We start from the raw sequence: 21,421 nt of genomic DNA, 5'->3' as shown, positions 1-21,421 counted from the left end.
GGCTGCCTGCACCGCGGATACCCCGGCGGCCACATTAGGATCAACCGCCACTAAAGACCGACTGCGGCGGTAGCGGGCCTAGCAAAGCCGTCCGACGCGGGCGGTGATGGCCAAAAAACGACCGCGGCGGTCGGTAAAGCTGCGGAGAGCAACAACCCGCCGCAAGGATAGCGGACACACCGCACGGGAAATTAAGATAACCTCGAGGGTGTCGCGGTTGGAACCTCTGGTACCGACCGCCGCTGTCGCACACAGGAGTGAATAGGAAAAATAATGGAAGAGCTGCAGCATAGACACCGCAGCTGATGGGACATGAAAAACATTGCGGACGATGTCAAAACACCGCAGTGATGCCAAACAGTGCACAAATAAAATCAGCCATGCCCCTCAAATACATAACACTACAAATATAACAAATAAAGATAAAATAAAAAAAATACCCAGGACAACTCCCACCACACACCTGACACCCAAAATACACTTGGACACACCCACACAGCTGAGTATAAAGCCACCCCTTCACTAACCACAATCCTTTGCAACACTCCAGATTAGAAGTCCATACCTCACATCTAACAGGAGCGGCAAAAGAGCACAGCACACACACACATCCACCACCACCTTTACACCAGCACAAATAATCCCCCAGCACACAACACATCTCACACCTCAACACCATACCCCTGCACCCACACCCCTGCACCCACAAACACCTCAACCACCACACACCATGACAACACAAAAAATGCCCAAATTCACCGAGAGTGAGTTGACAGTCATGGTCAATGAGATTGTGAGAGTAGAGCCACAACTGTTTGGTAGCCTGGTCCAACAGACACCATTAGCCACGAGGACACAAATGTGGGAAAGGATAGTCCAAAGGGTGAATGCAGTAGGGACCACCCCAAGATCCAAGAAGGAGATCATGAAGCGGTGGCATGATCTCAAGAGGGTTGTCAAGGAGAGGAGAAGAACTAGACGCTGGCGAACGTGACTGGCAGTGGCCCTCCTGTACCACAGAAAACATTCATACCATGGGAGGAGAAGGTGCTTGCCATACTGCTTCCTGAGAGTCTCACAGGAGTAGCCGGGGGAGCGGAGGCTGGTAAGTACAAACAAATACCAAACAACACATTGAGAAGTACTTCCTTGCAATACCTAAACACCATTACACTGTCCACCCTCACACAACAGGTAGCTAGCCATCTTGCTTAGGAGTCCTGTATAGGGAATGGAGGGAGGCCTGCACTACCACTCCCACCATGCCCCCTGGCCCACAGCTGAGCAGGATACAGGCCTCCCCCACCCAGGAGCAAGTGGCAGCCATTCACAGTTCAACAAGCAGACCTACAGGTAGGTAGCCATCTTGCATTAGAGCACTGTTTGTGGTTGGAAGGCCTGTATCGCTACTCCCAGAATGTCCCCTGGCCCACACTCCAGCAGCATGGAGGCCTCCCCCACCCAGGAGCAAGTGTCAGCATTTCACTGTTCTCCCTCACTTAACAGGTAGGTAGCTATCTTAACTCTTCCTGATGTGTGTGTGTGTGAGAACTGCATTCCGAAACGCAGCAACAATTGCATGCAATGCATTGACAACCAACTTGTATGAGTAAATGATGTTCCTCTGCACTATGAAATTACACACAGTGTTGCCATGAATTGTACTACTGCTGACTTCATATTTGTGTAGTGTACAGACAGTCCATTACACGCAGCTGAGACAAAACTTGCACAGTGCCCAACACTGACCATTCCCCATCTACTCCACAGGTGATGAAGAACTCACTGCTGAGGACCACACCAACGACCAGCAGAGCCAGTCTCCACTCCCGGCACATGGACTCTCAGATTCGGAGACCCAGGACTGTTTGGACGATGAGCTCCAGCCCATCCCATCTGGTGCCCCACAGACCCAGAGGTCCCAGGCCCCCATCCTCCCCACCACCACGTCTGCTGCAACAACAGCTCAGCAGACCCCTGCTGTCACGGCCTCTGCCTCCACCGCAGCACCACCGTCACCACCGCCAATGCCACTACCACTAGTACCACCTGCAGCACCCTCCGTTTCCCAGGGGATGACCAGCCCACAGCAACAACTGTGGAGGGCAGGGAGAGAGTGCGTGGACCCACAGTGGCGAGGCAAGAGGTCCGTGGCAGCAGAGCAGGTGGGAGGGCCAGGGTCACCACCAGACCTTGGGAGGAGTGGACACCATCCCTGGACCACTTCACCAGAGTACTGGAGGCATACCAAGAGGACCAGGGACAAAGTGGCCGGTCGGATGAACTTTTAAGGGAGCTCATCCTGCTGATGAGGTCCATCGACAACCGCCTTGGACAGATGGTGGACCTCATGGGCCAGCAAGTGGCGTTGCAGAGGGACAGGCCTGTGTCCCAACCACCACCTCCGTCCCCTCCTATTGTGCCGCAGGATGACAGTGCACCATCCTCCCCTGCGCCAACAGAGAGGGATGAGTCCCCTCACGCCGCTGGCCATTCAGCAGGACCCCCACTGCCAAAAAGATCTAGGGGGCTTCCAAAGAAGAGCCTGGGAGTCTCCGGAGGCAAAGCACCTGCCACACGCCAGTCACGGAGCCAGCCGTGATGACAACCCTCTTCCCCACTGCATTGACTGTTAGGACTGTCTTTACCCACATTTCCTTGGCAATGGCACCTGTCTGTTGGACTGGGTCACCACATCCATGTGGACTCTACTCTTGCATCTCATTGAACAGGACTGTCAACTCACTGCTCATTCCCCACTGTCATGTAAATATTCCCACACAAATCACAAGTCCACTGTCAAAATAAAATACCTGATGCACCAGTTTTTGTGCTGTATCGTTTTTAGTGTAATATTTACAATGTTGACAATGCCCATGATGTGTCCAAATGATGTACAGTATGTAGTGCAGGATTCGTCTGTAGCACCTAGGGAGACACAACAGAACAACAGTCACTGGTCACATTGTGGCATCACAGGCAGAACACTACACAAAACATACACAAGACACTACAGGCATACTAGACAATGGGCTTCAGGTGTGAACAAATAGGGTCCAGCATACATTCACATATGGAACGTCAATGTCACTTTTACCACACACAGGTGACTGAACGTGTGCCTGTCTGTTACATCCGCGCATAACCCTTCACAACAACAGCAACCACACCACACAATGTACATGTTGTACCTCGTCACCCACCTTCAAGTGAAGTAGCGTTCAATGAGCTGCTGCCACAGGTCTACTCCTTCATCCTCTCTACTGTCCTCATCACTGGACTCAGGTCCTTGAGCAGGTGGTGGCCTTGGTTCCTCACCATCGTCCAGGAGCATGGGGACCCCCAGGTTGTGCAGCATACAGCATGCCACAACGATCTTGCAGACTTTCCCAGGTGAGTATGCCAGTGCACATCCGGTCCTGTCAAGGCAGCGGAATCTTGACTTCAGCAGGCCAAAAGTTTGTTCGATTACCCGTCGGGTCCTGCCATGGGTGTCATTGTAGCGGATGTCAGCCGGGGTCCTGGGATTCCTGAGGGGGCTCAACAGCCATGGCCTACTGGGATATGCAGAGTCACCTGTGAATGACAAACACCCATTGCAATGTTGCACAGCCAGAGTGCAGCAGGTAACACACAGCACACCATATCAGTAGGCATACTCACCCACAATCCAAGCACGCTCTGGATGCAGATTTTCCATCATCCGGGGCACCATGCTGTTCCTCATGATGTACGAATCATGCGCCGAACCAGGATACTTCGCACACACATGAGAAATGGTCATGTCCGCAAGGCACACCACCTGCACATTGATGGAATGATAATGTTTGCGGTTCCTATATATGTGCTCCGTCGCCTGTGGTGCCACCAGACCTACATGGGTGCAATCTATGGCACCAACAACATGTGGGATGCGCCCAAGGGGATAGAAGTCACCCTTCACGGCAGCCAATTCTCCTCCCCTAGAGAAATTGATGTAGCAATTCCGATACTGCATCATGGCTGCAAGAACATCCCTCAGCACCATGCTGAACATGGGCTGTGACATCCCTCCAGCGTTAGCCACCGTCTCCTGGAAGGAACCTGTCGCAAAAAAGTGGAGTGCTGCCATCACCTTGTATGTGGGTGTGAATGCCGTTGCATAGTGACGGCGAGGCTGCAGATGGGGGACCAATAGATCACACAGGATCTTCAGTGTTGGTCTATGCAGGCGGAATTTCCGTATTATTGCCTCATTCTCCATGTCCTCCAGCACTGTCAGGTGACATAGGAGATTTGGCCTCCTCCTAGTTGAGAAGTATAATTGAAAATGTCAGTGACAACCATCATGAGATGGCCACAGCACATACCATCAATGATGACATGGAAAAAAATCGACTGCCTGAGAGATGCATGGCACACCAGGTGACATGGCTGGGCTTTTGATACACACAGAGGGCACACCTCTCCACTGTCAATACACAAGTGCCACAAACACATCGGAGAATGTGAATGCGCACATACTGGAGAACACAATTCACATGTGCAGGCAAGGTGCAGCAACATCCGCCAATGTTTTGGAAATTACCATGTCTGTATCATACCCATCTGCTGTACCTGTCACACCTCAATGCATCATGTAAACTCTGGACACATCCATCAACACAATGATCACAGTAAAAGGAAAACGTTCAGTTGTGAGCATGAGCTGTTGTGAATACATCAGTCTGATACGATACAATGCAGTGACACAAGCCTTGTCAAGGTCATCACTGACCCACAACAAATGGATTTGTACCACATCATGAACACAAGCTCAAGAGTGTCAAGCATCATCAGCCATGAAATGCATAAGTTACATGGCAGGGAGCACAGACCAAAGTGTGTCACACTGAACGTGCATCCACCTGTGGATGACATGGAAGTATGGCATTGTGTGTACAATGATGTGCCCTTCACCATGTTGCTGCTGAGTACTGATACAGTGTTCAGGATTGACATAGCCATTAATGGTCATGAAAATAGCAGAACCAACCGCCTGTCCCCGCCGGAGTGACACCAGCACCACCCCCTTCACAAGTGCGGAAGCCATTGGCATATGGACAGGTGTACATGGCGGTGGGCATGCTCCGCATTATGAATCGCGCTACCTACCACCTGTCCCCGGCAGAGTGACACCAGCACCACCCCCTTCACAAGTGCAGAAGCCATTGGCATATGGACAGTTGTACATGGCGGTGGGCATGCTCCGCCAGCGCGTAGGTGGTCATTGGATGATTTTTAATGATGCACCATCGCGGTAGCGCACCCCGGGCACCCGCGGGGCATCACCACCATGGAGCATTGCCTACAGCCAATGGGAGAGATGATCGCTGTGGCATGATGCACATTTGAAAAACGCGGAAGGTGTGCTCCACCAGTGCGTAGGCGGTCATTGGATGATTTTGAATGATGCACCATCGCGGTAGCACACCCCAGGCACCCGCGGGGCATCACCGCCATGGAGCATTGCCTACAGCCAATGGGAGCGATGATCGCGGTGGCATGGTGCACATTTGAAAAATGCGGAAGGTCTGCTCTGCCAGCGCGTAGGCGGTCATTGGATGATTTTGAATGATGCACCATCGCGGTAGCGCACCCCGGGCACCCGCAGGGCATCACCGCCATGGAGCATTGCCTACAGCCAATGGGAGCGATGATCAAGGTGGCATGATGCACATTTGAAAAACGCGGAAGGTGTGCTCCGCCAGCGCGTAGGCGGTCATTGGATGATTTTGAAAGAGGCAGACCTGGACAACCAATTGGTGTTGCTTTGCAGCTTACAGACTACCCCAGGGGGCTATAAGTTTGTGGGAGTGAGCCTCATATTTCCACTGCTCACAGAGCCTGCTGCCTGGGACCCTATCCTGCTGCTGCCTCCTGAGCCTGCTGCCTGGGACCCTCTCCTGCTGCTGCCTCCTGAGCCTGCTGCTTGGGACCCTCTCCTGCTGCTGCCTCCTGAGCCTGCTGCCTGGGACCCTCTCCTGCTGCTACCTCCTGAGCCTGCTGCCTGGGACCCCTCACCACTCTCTTCCGCCACAGGTGTTCCATGTCCATAGGGATGGCAAGGACAGAGAAGATCCGTGCCAGTCCATTCACCAGCGAGAAGCTAGAGGTCCTTGTGGATGAGGTGCTGGCACAGTACCCAAGGCTGTTTGGTGGTCCCAATGTCGTGGTAAGTCACCATGAAGGTAGCTGGCGGGCAGGGGGGTGGCAGACGTATAGTTGTGCAGGTGCAGTATATGCCTGAGGGTGTGGGGTTGTATTAAACACAGACAGACAAGCTGTCTCCAGGGTGAGGGAGTGTGTGTGTGACAAGGTCACTCTTTCCCATGCCTGCACCTGTATGTGTGAGTGGGGAGTGTTACATTCTCAGCCATACAGAGCCACCGAATGTTTGCCATGTAGGTGCCAGGACAGTAATTGCTTGTGTGAGTATTTCTGTGTGCCCCTGTTGTCTGACTCAGTGTGACCCAGAGAGTCAGAGCAGTGGCTGCCCACACAAACGATAAACACTCCAGACTCACATGTTCCTTGCACCAGTTCCTTCACACTGAATAATAGATATGCCACATCTGTGCCCTGTGTAATTGCAGACTTACACACTTCTGTCGATGCATAATATGTTGATGCATCTTGCATTTGTGAGATTATCCTGGACCCTCTACGTCCTAATGTGTGCATGCAATCACATCTGTGTGGGCCATGCAAACTGCCCTTGTGAGGGGTCCCCCAGTTTTGGAGGGAGGGAGGTTACAATAGGTCCTGAGTCTGGGTCTTGCTACTGTACTGATAGATGTTGGTACCTGACATTGTGGAACTGGTCATTAACCCTTCTTTTCTCTCATACGTGCAGCTCAAGCTGAACCAGCGTAAGGCCGTGTGGAGGGCCATTGCGGCAAAGGTGCGAGCCCTGGGGGTATCCAACCGCCGACGCACACACTGCCACAAGAGGTGGGACGACATCAGTCAGCTTGCAAAAACCGTGGCTGAGATGACATTGGGGATGCTACCACGCACAGGGCGTTTGACATGGTGCAGCATGACTCCAGTGATGGCACGCATCTTGGCAGTGACTCATCCAGACCTGGATGCACGTCTGAAGGAGCATGGCAAGCAAGGCAGGGCTGGTGAGTATCTGGGGAGCGTGACGTTTGCTTGGAGTGGATGCATGTGTACAGGGCCTGTGGCAGCGGTGAGCCATGTGATGTGCGTGTGTTGCCGTGCTGTGCTGTGTCATGTGAGTGGCTGCTGTGATGTGTGCTTGTATCAGGTATTGTGCCACCCTGGCCTTACTGAGCAGATACTCCCTGTTGTACTTTCCCATTGCCAGATGTGTTGGCCTCCACATGGTCATTCAGCGTTGGGATGGTGTGGGTGATCTATTATGGGGTGAACAGCAGTGTCCACTTACTGAGTGTGAATTCATGTATGTCGACTTTGCCTGCACCATGATCTTTGATGCCCCAACATCTGCAAATATTGTGCCCCAGATTACCACATGGTGCTTGCTATGGCCTACGTGGCATTGGGGACTGTGATGTCCTAATAGGTGTGTGTGTTGTCCCCTCCTGTTCCCTGAAGGTCAGTTAGTGGTAACAAGTGTTGTACCCTCATCATGTACCAAGGTGTGGGCAGGCCAAGTTGTGTGTGTGGTACACTTCATGTACGGGCAGGATGTAGTGCTGTGTGGCATCAACATGGCTCACTCATGGCAGATATTCAGTGTTGCAGGCACTGTTGTGGTCTATGTTGTGTGTAGCTGCACAGTGATTGCAGGGTGTGGTGGTTACCATGTACATTTGGACCTCTCCTGTACTGCAGTGCTTTGAATTCGTGTGACCAGATGATGACACTTACACAACCCTGTATCTCTCTCTCATGCAGATTCACAAGAGACCACGGAGGAACATGAGACAGAAGCCAGTGGTGGCGAGAGTAGCACTACAGCTGCAGCGGAGGCAAGTGACACAGAGCCCACCAGCGCATCTGAGGGGGACAGAAGTATGCAGGAGGAATCCGTGGCTGAGACACAGAGGAGCACATCATCTGATGCCAGCAGGGATGCATCCATGTTGGCAGACACAGGGGATGGGGGTCTGCATCATCATCTACAACCCAGCGGCTAGTGCCCAGCCTCCCATCCACTTCCTCTGGTGCTGCCCGTATCCCTGTCACTAAGAGGGGACGAGTCACATTCACACCTGGCACCGCTGCCCCTGCACCTGTCCCCCATGCTGCCCTCAGTGCAGAGTGTGTAGAGCTCCTGCGCCAGCTCTATGTGGGCCAGACCGCCCTGCTCAATGCCTTCAGTGACCATGACAAGAAATTAGGCCAGGTGGTTGCATACATGGAGGGCATACACTCTGACATGGGTGGGCTACACCGTACAGTACAGGCGTTGTCATCCACAGTCACGTCAGCCCTTCAGCAGGCACATGCTCCATTGCAGCTCAGGTGCCTTTGTCCACCCCCCAGTCAGTGGCCACATCAGGTGACAGTGACCACGGTTCGCCTGCATCACCAAAAAGATACAGCACAAGGAGCACACAACAGACACAACCCAGGCACTCCCGCCCACAGACACCATCCCCACTGAAGAGCAGGGCCACCCCAGAATGCACAGACAAGAGCCAGTCAGGGAAGACCAAGGCCAGGCAATCAATTAAGCAGACATCAGGCACACATGCCGCAAAGGCATCACCAGCAAAAGACTCTCCTGTCACTGAAACTTCACACAAACCTACCCATGCAGTGTCTGTGTCCCCTGAGGAGGTGTTACATATCAGGGGTACACCTAGGAAGAGCACAGGGACACACCCACCCACCACATCTACCCCAATTCTGAGTCCATTGAAGCAGGTGGAGGAGGGCACTGTACACACCACCCCTGGAACAAAGGCAAAGCAGGGCACTGTAGAAACCACCCCTGGCACAAAGGCAAAGCAGGCCACTGTAGACACCACCCCTGGCACAAAGGCAAAGCAGGGCACTGTAGACACCACCCCTGGCACAAAGGCAAAGCAGGGCACTGTGGAGACCACCCCTGGCAAAAAGGCAAAGCAGGACACTGTAGACACCACCCCTGGCACAAAGGCAAAGCAGGGCACTGTGGAGACCACCCCTGGCAAAAAGGCAAAGCAGGACACTGTAGACACCACCCCTGGTACAAAGGCAAAGCAGGGCACTGTGGAGACCACCCCTGGCAAAAAGGCAAAGCAGGGCACTGTAGACACCACCCCTGGCACAAAGGCAAAGCAGGGCACTGTAGGGGGTATACCAGGCAAAGAGGGGAAGGAGGTCCTGAGGCGTAGCCAGACCAAGTGTTCCGCAGGATCCAGTACATCACCAGAGGTAGTGCCAGTGTCTGCACCTGATGTGGGACAGTTGGTGTGTGTGCCTGTTGGGTCATCAACACTTCCCATCAACTCCAAGACAGGGAAGCCAATTCATATTCCCAAAAAGTGGAAGGGCACCCCTCCAACCTCTCCCATCCACACTGTGTCAGAGGTCTCCATGACTCCAGCTCCACGTGCCACTATGCCACCTGGTCCACACAGCCCTCCAGCTTGCCAAGCCACTGTTAGCCCCACAGCACCTGGGGCTTTGTCACCTCAGTTAAGTGGGCCTGCTGTCAACGACACACAGCTAGGTCCAAGTCTGCATGACTTCCAGGAGTGAGTTGACATCCCCCTCATGCGCCTGTGCCTCATACAGGTGTGCTAGTCATGACCATTGTTTACAAGCATGGACACTGGGCCTGTTGCTCTGCTGTGTTGGCCTCTCCCCTGCCTTGGACACTGGCCCTGTTTCTCTGCTGTGTCGTGCTCTCACCTGTGCCTTGGACACTGGGCCTGTTGCTCTGCTGTGTTGGCTACTCCCCTGCCTTGGACACTGGCCCTGTTGCTCTGCTGTGTCGTGCTCTCACCTGCCTTGGACACTGGCCCTGTTGCTCTGCTGTGTAGTGCTCTCACCTGTGCCTTGGACACTGGGCCTGTTGCTCTGCTGTGTTGGCCTCTCCCCTGCCTTGGACACTGGGCCTGTTGCTCTGCTGTGTTGGCCTCTCCCCTGCCTTGGACACTGGCCCTGTTGCTCTGCTGTGTCGTGCTCTCACCTGTGCCTTGGACACTGGGCCTATTGCTCTGCTGTGTTGGCCACTCCCCTGCCTTGGACAATGGCCCTGTTGCTCTGCTGTGTCGTGCTCTCACCTGTGCCTTGGACATTGGGCCTGTTGCTCTGCTGTGTTGGCCACTCCCCTGCCTTGGACACTGGCCCTGTTGCTCTGCTGTGTCGTGCTCTCACCTGCCTTGGACACTGGCCCTGTTGCTCTGCTGTGTCGTGCTCTCGCCTGTGCCTTGGACACTGGGCCTGTTGCTCTGCTGTGTTGGCCACTCTCCTGCCTTGGACCCTGGCCCTGTTGCTCTACTGTGTCGTGCTCTCACCTGTGCCTTGGACACTGGGCCTGTTGCTCTGCTGTGTTGGCCTCTCCCCTGCCTTGGACATTGGGCCTGTTGCTCTGCTGTGTTGGCCTCTCCCCTGCCTTAGACACTGGCCCTGTTGCTCTGCTGTGTCGTGTTCTCACCTGCCTTGGATACTGGCCCTGTTGTTCTGCTGTGTTGGCCTCTCCCCTGCCTTGGACACTGGCCCTGTTGCTCTGCTGTGTCGTGCTCTCACCTGTGCCTTGAACACTGGGCCTGTTGCTCTGCTGTGTTGGCCACTCCCCAGCCTTGGACACTGGCCCTGTTGCTCTGCTGTGTTGGCCACTCCCCAGCCTTGGACACAGGCCCTGTTGCTCTACTGTGTCGTGCTCTCACCTGTGCCTTGGACACTGGGCCTGTTGCTTTGCTGTGTTGGCCTCTCACCTGTCTTGGACACTGGGCCTGTTGCTCTGCTGTGTTGGCCTCTCCCCTGCCTTGGACACTGGCCCTGTTGCTCTGCTGTGTCGTGCTCTCACCTGCCTTGGACACTGGCCCTGTTGCTCTGCTGTGTTGGCCTCTCCCCTGCCTTGGACACTGGCCCTGTTGCTCTGCTGTGTCGTGCTCTCACCTGTGCCTTGAACACTGGGCCTGTTGCTCTGCTGTGTTGGCCACTCCCCTGCCTTGGACACTGGCCCTGTTGCTCTGCTGTGTCGTGCTCTCACCTGCCTTGGACACTGGCCCTGTTGCTCTGCTGTGTCGTGCTCTCACCTGCGCCTTGGACACTGAGCCTGTTGCTCTGCTGTGTTGGCCTCTCCCCTGCCTTGGACACTGGGCCTGTTGCTCTGCTGTGTTGGCCTCTCCCCTGCCTTGGACACTGGCCCTGTTGCTCTGCTGTGTTGGCCTCTCCCCTGCCTTGGACACTGGCCCTGTTGCTCTGCTGTGTCGTGCTCTCACCTGTGCCTTGGACACTGGGCCTATTGCTCTGCTGTGTTGGCCACTCCCCTGCCTTGGACAATGGCCCTGTTGCTCTGCTGTGTCGTGCTCTCACCTGTGCCTTGGACATTGGGCCTGTTGCTCTGCTGTGTTGGCCACTCCCCTGCCTTGGACACTGGCCCTGTTGCTCTGCTGTGTCGTGCTCTGACCTGCCTTGGACACTGGCCCTGTTGCTCTGCTGTGTCGTGCTCTCACCTGTGCCTTGGACACTGGGCCTGTTGCTCTGCTGTGTTGGCCACTCTCCTGCCTTGGACCCTGGCCCTGTTGCTCTACTGTGTCGTGCTCTCACCTGTGCCTTGGGCACTGGGCCTGTTGCTCTGCTGTGTTGGCCTCTCCCCTGCCTTGGACATTGGGCCTGTTGCTCTGCTGTGTTGGCCTCTCCCCTGCCTTGGACACTGGCCCTGTTGCTCTGCTGTGTCGTGTTCTCACCTGCCTTGGACACTGGCCCTGTTGTTCTGCTGTGTTGGCCTCTCCCCTGCCTTGGACACTGGCCCTGTTGCTCTGCTGTGTCGTGCTCTCACCTGTGCCTTGGATACTGGGCCTGTTGCTCTGCTGTGTTGGCCACTCCCCTGCCTTGGACACTGGCCATGTTGCTCTGCTGTGTCATGCTCTCACCTGTGCCTTGGACACTGGACCTGTTGCTCTGCTGTGTTGGCCACTCCCCAGCCTTGGACACTGGCCCTGTTGCTCTACTGTGTCGTGCTCTCACCTGTGCCTTGGACACTGGGCCTGTTGCTCTGCTGGCCTCTCCCCTGCCTTGGACACTGGGCCTGTTGCTCTGCTGTGTTGGCCTCTCCCCTGCCTTGGACACTGGCCCTGTTGCTCTGCTGTGTCGTGCTCTCACCTGCCTTGGACACTGGCCCTGTTGCTCTGCTGTGTTGGCCTCTCCCCTGCCTTGGACACTGGCCCTGTTGCTCTGCTGTGTCGTGCTCTCACCTGTGCCTTGGATACTGGGCCTGTTGCTCTGCTGTGTTGGCCACTCCCCTGCCTTGGACACTGGCCCTGTTGCTCTGCTGTGTCATGCTCTCACCTGTGCCTTGGACACTGGACCTGTTGCTCTGCTGTGTTGGCCACTCCCCAGCCTTGGACACTGGCCCTGTTGCTCTACTGTGTCGTGCTCTCACCTGTGCCTTGGACACTGGGCCTGTTGCTCTGCTGTGTTGGCCTCTCCCCTGCCTTGGACACTGGGCCTGTTGCTCTGCTGTGTTGGCCTCTCCCCTGCCTTGGACACTGGCCCTGTTGCTCTGTTGTGTCGTGCTCTCACCTGCCTTGGACACTGGCCCTGTTGCTCTGCTGTGTTGGCCTCTCCCCTGCCTTGGACACTGGCCCTGTTGCTCTGCTGTGTCGTGCTCTCACCTGTGCCGTGAACACTGGGCCTGTTGCTCTGCTGTGTTGGCCACTCCCCTGCCTTGGACACTGGCCCTGTTGCTCTGCTATGTCGTGCTCTCACCTGCCTTGGACACTGGCCCTGTTGCTCTGCTGTGTCGTGCTCTCACCTGTGCCTTGGACACTGAGCCTGTTGCTCTGCTGTGTTGGCCACTCCCCTTCCTTGGACACTGGCCCTGTTGCTCTACTGTGTCGTGCTCTCACCTGTGCCTTGGACACTGGGCCTGTTGCTCTGCTGTGTTGGCCTCTCCCCTGCCTTGGACACTGGGCCTGTTGCTCTGCTGTGTTGGCCTCTCCCCTGCCTTGGACACTGGCCCTGTTGCTCTACTGTGTCATGCTCTCACCTGTGCCTTGGACCCTGGCCCTGTTGCTCTGCTGTGTTGGCCTCTCCCCTGTACTATGGACACTGGTCTTCCTGTTTGTGTTTCACCTGTGCATGGTATATAGCATGCTTTCATCATTTTCAGCCTTGCTGTTGTCTACTATTGTTGTACCGCTGCATCTGTGCAATATGTGAATAAATACAGTTACTTCTGGTGTGTGTTTTGTCGGTGTCCTTGCTGATTAAAGTTCTGTTTCTGTTCGCATTTGATTGGCTGTGCACCATGCTCCATGTATCACTTCAACATTGCAAGGCTCTTTGCAGACATCATAATTTTGGGCAGGGGTGACAGGGTCTTAAGTCAATTCTGAGCCTGCAAATTGTGTGATCTGTGATGGCTATTTTACCTGGCATGCAGTCATGTTGTTAGTGATTTGCAGTTGTTGCCTACACTGTTCACATGTCTGGTTGGGGTACACTGCCAGCACAGGGTGTGATGCTGTGCAAATGTTTTGTATCTGGCTGGGATATGTAATGAAGTATGTATGTGGATTGCTTTCTGTGTGCCCAGCCTTGTATGTGTATTGTCATCTTGTGTTGGTCCTTGGTCCTGGTGCCATGGCCTACATGAGATGTGTAGTGTTGGGTGTAGCGTTTCGTTCGTTTCAAAGCTTTATTCGACTTTTAGTCATAAAAGCAAACCTCCTAACCATGATGCAATAAATACTAAGCATAAAAACAGTTAGTTAAAAGCATATTAAACAACAAAAGTCGAATGCTGATAAATTCTAAAATATGTATACATAAATTTTTTAAAAATTCATTAGAAAAAGTTAAAAGAAAACAAGCAAGATTAGAGGGGCAGTTGATGATCCATATTAACTAGAAGGCTTTAAAACACGTGATCTTATTACCCATGCCCAGGCCAAGAATTTTGCTACGCCTATTACCAGTGGTGTAGAGGAATCAGATGTTAAAATTCTAAGGGCTTGTGAGCAACAGCGAGTGCCCATATTTTTACAAACTGGTTTTAGCCACTTTCGCCTGGGGGTAGCATACAGCGGGCAAGAAAAAAGCAAATGCGCAATGTCCTCTATTTGATTTTTACAATGTTCACAATAAGCGTCCTGGAGTGGGGACCAGTATTGTCTAAAAGCGTTCACTGGGAGTGTTCCCACACGAAATTGGAAATATAATTTCCTGTCAAATGGACGTTGGGTGTAGCAGAGGTGTGCAGTGTGAAGGGTGTCAGTTTGTAGTGGATGTGTGTGTGCCCCTGTAGTGTGTGAGACACACATGTGTCACCCAGGAGTTGTATGCCTGTTGTTTGTTTTGTCTTGCCCTGGGTAGAGGGTTGTATGCACTTGTGTGAGCTGTTTGTCGTGCACTGTGCTGTGTGTTGGTGTGTCCATGGTGTTGTGTGTGACTCCTCCTTGTTGTGTTTGTCAGTTTGGAGTGTCCAAAGTGTGTGAGTTGCACATCAGTGTTGTGTTTGATTGATCCTCAATGTGTCTTGGGTGTTTGTGTGTGCACTGTGTGGCCCTGCTGCTCCATACTGGCATTGTGTTTGTGTTTGTCATGCATTGCAGGCACATGGTGGTTTTTGCACTCCTGTATGGCATGGTCTGTGTGGTTTTAGGCCATCCCCTATGTGAGCCTCTTGTGCCTGGCCATTGTGGGTGTTCCGTCCCTCTATTGGTGTGTGGTACACCCCTTACATGTCTGCTACTGACATGCAGGCTGTTTAACTTACATGTCAGCTTTCCCCTTGGTTTCCATGTGTGTGTGCCTCCCCATCACTTCATATGTGGGCCTGTGCTTTGTGGTGCAGTTCTTGGGCCATATGTGTTGTTCCACTCTGGACATTGCCCCAATGGTGTCTGTGTGCTGTCCTTGTGTCATTGGTCATTCTGTAGTGGTCATGTGCACTTCAGCTGTGTGTGCTGGCCAGTGCTGTGGTGGAGGTGACTTTGCTCTTGTATCCCAGAGAGGTGCATGTGTAGCTGTTGTGTTGGATCTGTGGATGTAGGGTGTGGTATTGCTTCAGTTCCTGGGTGTGGTGTTGTATTTGTGCAGTGCTGATTTGTGGTGTGTGATGCGGTTGTGTCAATCATGCCTGTTATGCAGACAATGCTTGTCGTGCAGGCGGTGCTGTGTGTATGTGGCCTTGGCATTGCCTGATGTACATACCCTGATGTCTTGTGGTGTGTGTTGATTGAGGTTTCATGTGCATCTGTGATGGGTTTGATGTGGCTGTGTGTGTTGGTCCAGATGCACTTCTTGTGTGTTTAGTATTATGGTGTGTGTGTTTTGTTCCTGAGTGATGTTGTTGTGTACTCCTGTTGTGTCTGTGCTCCCATTGATTTTCCCCAGTTTGGCTGACAGGGTATGTGTGTTTGTGTTGGAGTTCAGTATGTGTTCCTGTATTGTTTGTGTATTGTTCTTGTGCAGGCATCGGTTGAGGCATCCCTGTGTGTGTGTTGTGTTTGTGGCTACACCTAGGGTTTGTGTTTGTTTGTGTGTGTGTGTGTGTGTGTGCTGGCAAGGATTGTGAGCCTTGAGTGTGTGTGGCAGTGGTGTTGTGTGTACCTTGTCAGCCACTCCTGCAGTGACTGTGTCCCTGGTTGTGTGTTGTGTGATGCAGAGAGTGTGTATTGTGCTTGTTGTTGCAGTGCTTGTTGGTGTGCATGGGGGTGCACGGGATGGGCACCTGGCCTGTGGGTTGATGGGGTGTGTTACTGTGTGGTTGGGGGCTGTGTTTCCCTGTGGTGTTTGTGCCCTGCCCATACCTTGGAGTGGCCCTGCCTTCTGCATAGTGCGCATGTGTTGACCGCGGCGGTGACGTGACCGGGACCGGGACGTTGCTGCTGGTTGGCGGTCGATGTGTGTCCCGGAAGCTGAGGGGTGCCTTGTTGTGAGGTGGGTGATGTGTGGGTGCCCGTGTGGATGTGTTGTGTCCCCCAGCAGGGTGTCTGTGTGGTGATTGGACCCTGTGTCGGCCTGTGTGTTGCATATGTGTATTTGCGTACCTGCGGCGGCGTCCGCAGCGGCCCATCTGACGATAGTGTTGTAGGAGGAACATCACCGGATGCATCTGGAGGGCTGGATTCATGGCGGTCAGGACCAGGTCTCAGCTATCTTGCTCCGCTGTCGAGTTTTTGCCTGCTCAGACTGGGCGGTGTCTCCGCTGCGGTGCGTCAGCTTGTTTGGGCCATCCTAATTTGTCGAGCGGGGCGGACATCATTCGGCACGGCGGAGAGTCTCGATTGGCTCCCGCCGCCGTGGTGGCGGGCGCACTTTGATGGTGGTGCGCGTCGCTCCGCGGCGGATTGGAAATGACCTATGTTTACCTATCCTAATGTGGCGGACGTGAGTTCCGCTGCTCGCGGGCGGAAAAAGCTGTTTTTCCGCCCCGCCACCACCATGGTGGTGCACTGCCCGACATCCTAATGGACCCCTTAGTTTGTGCTGTGTAAAAATGTTTGTTTAGAAGTTTTTTCTCAGAATGTCAGCCTTTTTGAGTAGATGCTGGCTCTGGGTCTGTAATAAAAATAGTTGAAGGACTGTTGTTTTATGTACTCACAATTGATTGTATGTTTAATCTCTTTTTGCCTGTAACATTAGTGTGAATGTAAAAAAAATAAATGTAATATCTGTAATTTAGGACGTTTTTTCAAACATATTTTTAGATTTTATTAGAAATATCCAGGAATTTTAGTGGATAGATACTATAAAAATACCTGAGTAATAAAATTAATACCTGGGCATTAATAATCTCCAAGAAAAAGTAAGATGTGTGAAGGGTCTAAGGGAATGTTTTAAGACCTGGTGTGGATATACCCCCTAGTCACAAGCTAGATACAAACCACAATATCCACGGGTCTATTCATGGAGACATACTACATTTCTATAACCACTAACCTATACACCTCTTGACAGGCTACAAAGAAATATCCTTTGAACGGACAGATTCCCATCATTCAACATTGGTGACATGCTTCATCATCTGGGTCTCCTCCTAGTAACACGGTAGTGTCACTAAGGGCTGCTACCCTTTCAAAAGGAAAGGGGAGCTCCCAGATGATTTTATGCTATTTAAATGGTAGCGCTAAAACATGCTGTAGTTGGTCCTACAGATGTGAGCAATCAATTTGTGTAGGGGTGATGAGTGCAGTACAAAATGATGAAAAATAGTGATATTAAAATTGAACAATGAGAGAAAAAACCTTTAACTAGTATCTCCCAAAGCTCAAGCTTAAAAACAGTGCAAATGACAGTTTTCAACAAATAACTGTCTGTGAATGGAAAATAGGGGTCAACATGTTTCAGCAAAAAAGCATATAGTAATCCTAAGCCTTCTTCAGGACCACAAAAATATTGCTACTGCATTAGTGAAAAACTAACATAAATAAGAAAAGGTTGGAACAGATAAAACCTAGTCACCTGTGTTCAGGGATAAGCAAGTCCTCCACAACTGACGGATTACTGTTAGCATCTGCAAAAGAGTGAAAGAACAATCCACTTGTAAAGGTTGACACGACTTACAATGGGCCTCATGAGCTCAGGACACCAAAACATTGCATAGTGACATATTTAATCATCATCTATGATTTATGATATTTCATAATTACATGTTTTCATGCTTACCCATATTGTACGATGAAAAGACCTCAACTCACCTGACCAAGGCTCAGGAAAAGGAGGCACCGCTCTATAAGAGAACATAGTAAAGAACAAAAAATTGTCATGGTGACCTTATTCTCTCTTTACCCTCGTTTATCTCATGGTAAAAAGGAGCACTACGCACACATACGACAACTGTACCCAGGACTTAAAACTAAAAATGCTGACTTATACACTGGTGTGTTAAATTCTATCATGCTATATACTCTGGTTAAAGCTATTTCCATATGTAAGTATGCACACATACTCTCCAGTACTAAAACATAGGATTGTGTCCGGAGGTTGTATAGCTCTGTGTTGTTGTGTATCAGCTCTGCTCTGTCATGTATGAGCACGACTAGATTGGCAGTCTGTGGCAACTGTTTGGAATAATACACGAGAAAGTGCTCGGGCTGTGTAGTCTTGTGGTTGCCTCTCCGCTAATCAAGCATGTCATATCATGCCAGTAAGCCCATGTGATAACGGGTGTTAAAAACTAACCGAGAATACGAGTATACAAGTGGAGGTCGTCGGTACAATGAACATACTATTAATAAGGGTAAGAGAGCATTAGAATGGCAGCCTCATCCATATAAAGTGCTTTGCAGTACAGATTTAGCACTGGAGAGTATGCATGCATACTTACATATGGAAATAGCTTTAACCCGAGTGGAGATATATTCTGCTTTTGAAGAACTCATGGTTCTGAAAATAGGCAGATTATATTTGAATGACACGTATCAATCAAATACCCATGTCTGTTTTGAGGTAGTAAACAAACATGGCTGAAGTCCAATATTTCGATAAGTACCAACAGACTTTGCTCTGGACAGACTCCCAAGCAAGTGTGAAAATATAGTTGCATCGCTGAATTTAGGGAAATAACTAGCAATGTGTACAGTTTAGCAGTATGAAGGCATTTCTTACTCAAGTAGGATTGCCACCTGGCTGGTTTCATATTAGTAGGATCAGCATTTTAATGACCCACCAGGTGCAGAATAGTAGAAAAGACACCTAAAGTTTATGTTTTACCCTTATCATTCTACAGGTACACAATCAATATAAGAAGAAAAGATGTTAAAGTGTGTTTTACAGGTGTCATAATGCCCCTGACTGATAACTGTACAAAGACAGAAAGGCCATGTGAAAAATGAATACAGATGACTTCATCAAGTGGAACTTCACCCAGAGTCCAGACCATTAATGGCTTTCTCTTCTCCTTTTCGGCATACATGTTTATAAGGATGCCCTTCGGACTGGCCTCTGCTGCGACAGTCTTCCATAAAATGATGCAACAAATCCTTAAGGGCATCACTAACACCCAATTTTTCAGGCTGACAAACTGGTCCATGGGTCATCAGTTGAAGACCATGACCGTGTCTTCAAGGCTGTATGTGAGAGACTCTCGGATGCTTGACTTACAGTCAAACCTGAGAAATGCATAATCAGGGCAAGCTCGGTGGACTACCTTGGTCACACCATTTCCCAAGAAGGTTGTAGACCCAAACATAGTCTCATCCAGGATGCTCCATACCCTAAAAACAAATAGGAGCTCAAATCCTTCTAGGGCCTTATTGAATATATGGCCAAGTTTGTAAAACAAATTTCTGATAAATGCGAAGGGTTATGAGAATTGCTGACAAAAAACAAAAAATTCACATGGGAAGAAGAACACAGCATATTGGTAGACAAGTTAAAGGAGGAGATCCTCGCCTTATCAGCTTTGGGATCTTTTGATCCTAAAAAGAAAATGATATTAACCATTGACGCATCCAACACAAGGGTTTGGGTGCCTCATTATCCCAGAGAGGGGAAGGGGGGCAACACCATTATATCCTTTGCTTCCTGGTCCTTGGGCCCAGTCGAACATAATTACTCGGTCATTGAGAGAGAAGCCTTAGCATGCTTTTGGGCTGTCAACCATTTTACATTTTATCTATGGGTTACCTAATTTACCATCCGTACTGACCATAAGCCATTAACGTTCATGTTCTCCTCCAAGAAGGTTCAGTGCGGCTCTCCACACATATTCAAGAGGGTCCTAGGGCTGAAAATCGTTTGTTTTAAAGTAGAGTACTTGCCTGGGGTAGAAGACATCATGGCCTATTACCTGTCAAGGTCCCCATTAAATCTACCTGCTCAAGAAGAACACTTTGATGTGCCCATCCTTGCCATACAACTACCGTCCTTGACTGGAGAAGAATAGGAAGAGAGCATGAAGAGGGACGTCAACATGAGTACCCTCAAGAGCCTAATTGTGAATGGGTGGCCTGAAAAATGTAGTGATGTTGCTAACGAAGTGAAAGAGTTTTGGGAGGTGAGATTTGAATTGACACTTATAGATGATAAAGTGTATCGTAATGAAAAAATTGTTCCTCCTTCTTACCTCCGTAAAAAAATAATAGACCTAGCCCATGAAGGACACTTAGGCAGAAGTATCACAAAGAATAAGGTAAGAAGTTGCTTCTGGTTCCCCAAGATGGATTCAATGGTGAAGCAAAAGGCAAAGGAGTGCATCAGCTGTGCAAGGAGTGATAAGAGTAAAACTTGCTTAGAGTTCCATTGTCTCCTGAGGAGGTACCTGATGCTCCATGGACCAAACTAGCCATTTACATAATTGGTCCCTTGGATAGTCTTTGACCCCAAAGAAGGTTCATGATTTTTTTTTTACGTAAGTTTTTATTGGATTTCTTTTTTTAATACAATTTTTGCTTGTCATGTAACACATATAATGCAGAGCTCTGTACCCCAGATGCTTCTGCAGCATCAACAATCAACACTTTGACTATTTTCATATGCATACTGGAAAAAAGTAAAGCAATACAAATGAAAACATTAAAAAAATGACAACAAACCCCCCAATCGCACTGTTCATGTTTGTTTTAGTTGACTATACTTCCCAACTTCACACTATTTACCATGACAAGCAACCTCATTACATTCTTAAAAAGTGTATTTTGCAAAGAAGCTATTCTAGCTGTTTTAGTTACAGACAATGATGTACAATTTACATCCGATGAGATGAAGGAGTTCTTAGAGGAATTGAATATTAAACATGAGAAAACTGCACTCTACTACCCCAAGGCCAATGGCCTAGTAGAAAGGACAAACCGCATGATAAAAGAATGATTCCAACTTGTGATCACTAACGGGCACAAGGTGGATGACTCCCTTAGAGACTCCCTTAGAGAATGTGTATGGGCATACAACATGGCGCCTAATGTTGTCACAGGTATATCCCCATTTGTTTCCTTAAGGGGGAGAGATGCAAGCACGAAAATGAACCCAATGTGGTTGAACGGAGGTGAAAGTGTTGTAACCAATGGCTTGGAAGGTCACAAGTAAAGTCAACAGCCCCAATTGAAGTATAAGAATTGGTATGATCAGAAACCTGGTGTGAGTGGGCGCAAAGTTGAGACCGGTAACTCTGTCCTGGTAAAGAGACCCACCAAAGGACATATCTGTCAAAGCAAATTCCAACCTCCCCAACAATTGGTCAAGGTAGGCAGGAATGTCGTTCACCTTGAGAATGAACAAACATGGATTGGCGACAGACTTGTAAATGTAACGTGATTCTCCCCTTTATAAGGGAGACGTGTTGTAATCTTTCTTGTAATTGCAA

General features: G+C 50.6%; 1 long non-coding RNA gene across 1 annotated transcript in view; it reads right to left on the bottom strand.

Annotated features, from left to right (window-relative positions):
* LOC144771826 (uncharacterized) overlaps positions 1-21,421 on the bottom strand; it is a 207,752-nt gene that overhangs the window by 8,235 nt on the left and 178,096 nt on the right. Inside the window, exons 2-3 of the long non-coding RNA XR_013599495.1 lie at positions 17,817-17,848; positions 17,581-17,632 (exon numbers count right to left, since the gene is read on the bottom strand). This is a non-coding gene — a long non-coding RNA (uncharacterized LOC144771826). The remainder of the gene's footprint in view (positions 1-17,580; positions 17,633-17,816; positions 17,849-21,421) is intronic.

This window comes from Lissotriton helveticus, chromosome 8, assembly GCF_964261635.1.
Source record: "Lissotriton helveticus chromosome 8, aLisHel1.1, whole genome shotgun sequence".
Classification (NCBI taxonomy): Eukaryota; Metazoa; Chordata; class Amphibia; order Caudata; family Salamandridae; genus Lissotriton; species Lissotriton helveticus.
The sequence above is the reverse complement of the archived record's forward strand: the minus strand, read 5'-3'. Positions and strand labels throughout refer to the sequence as shown.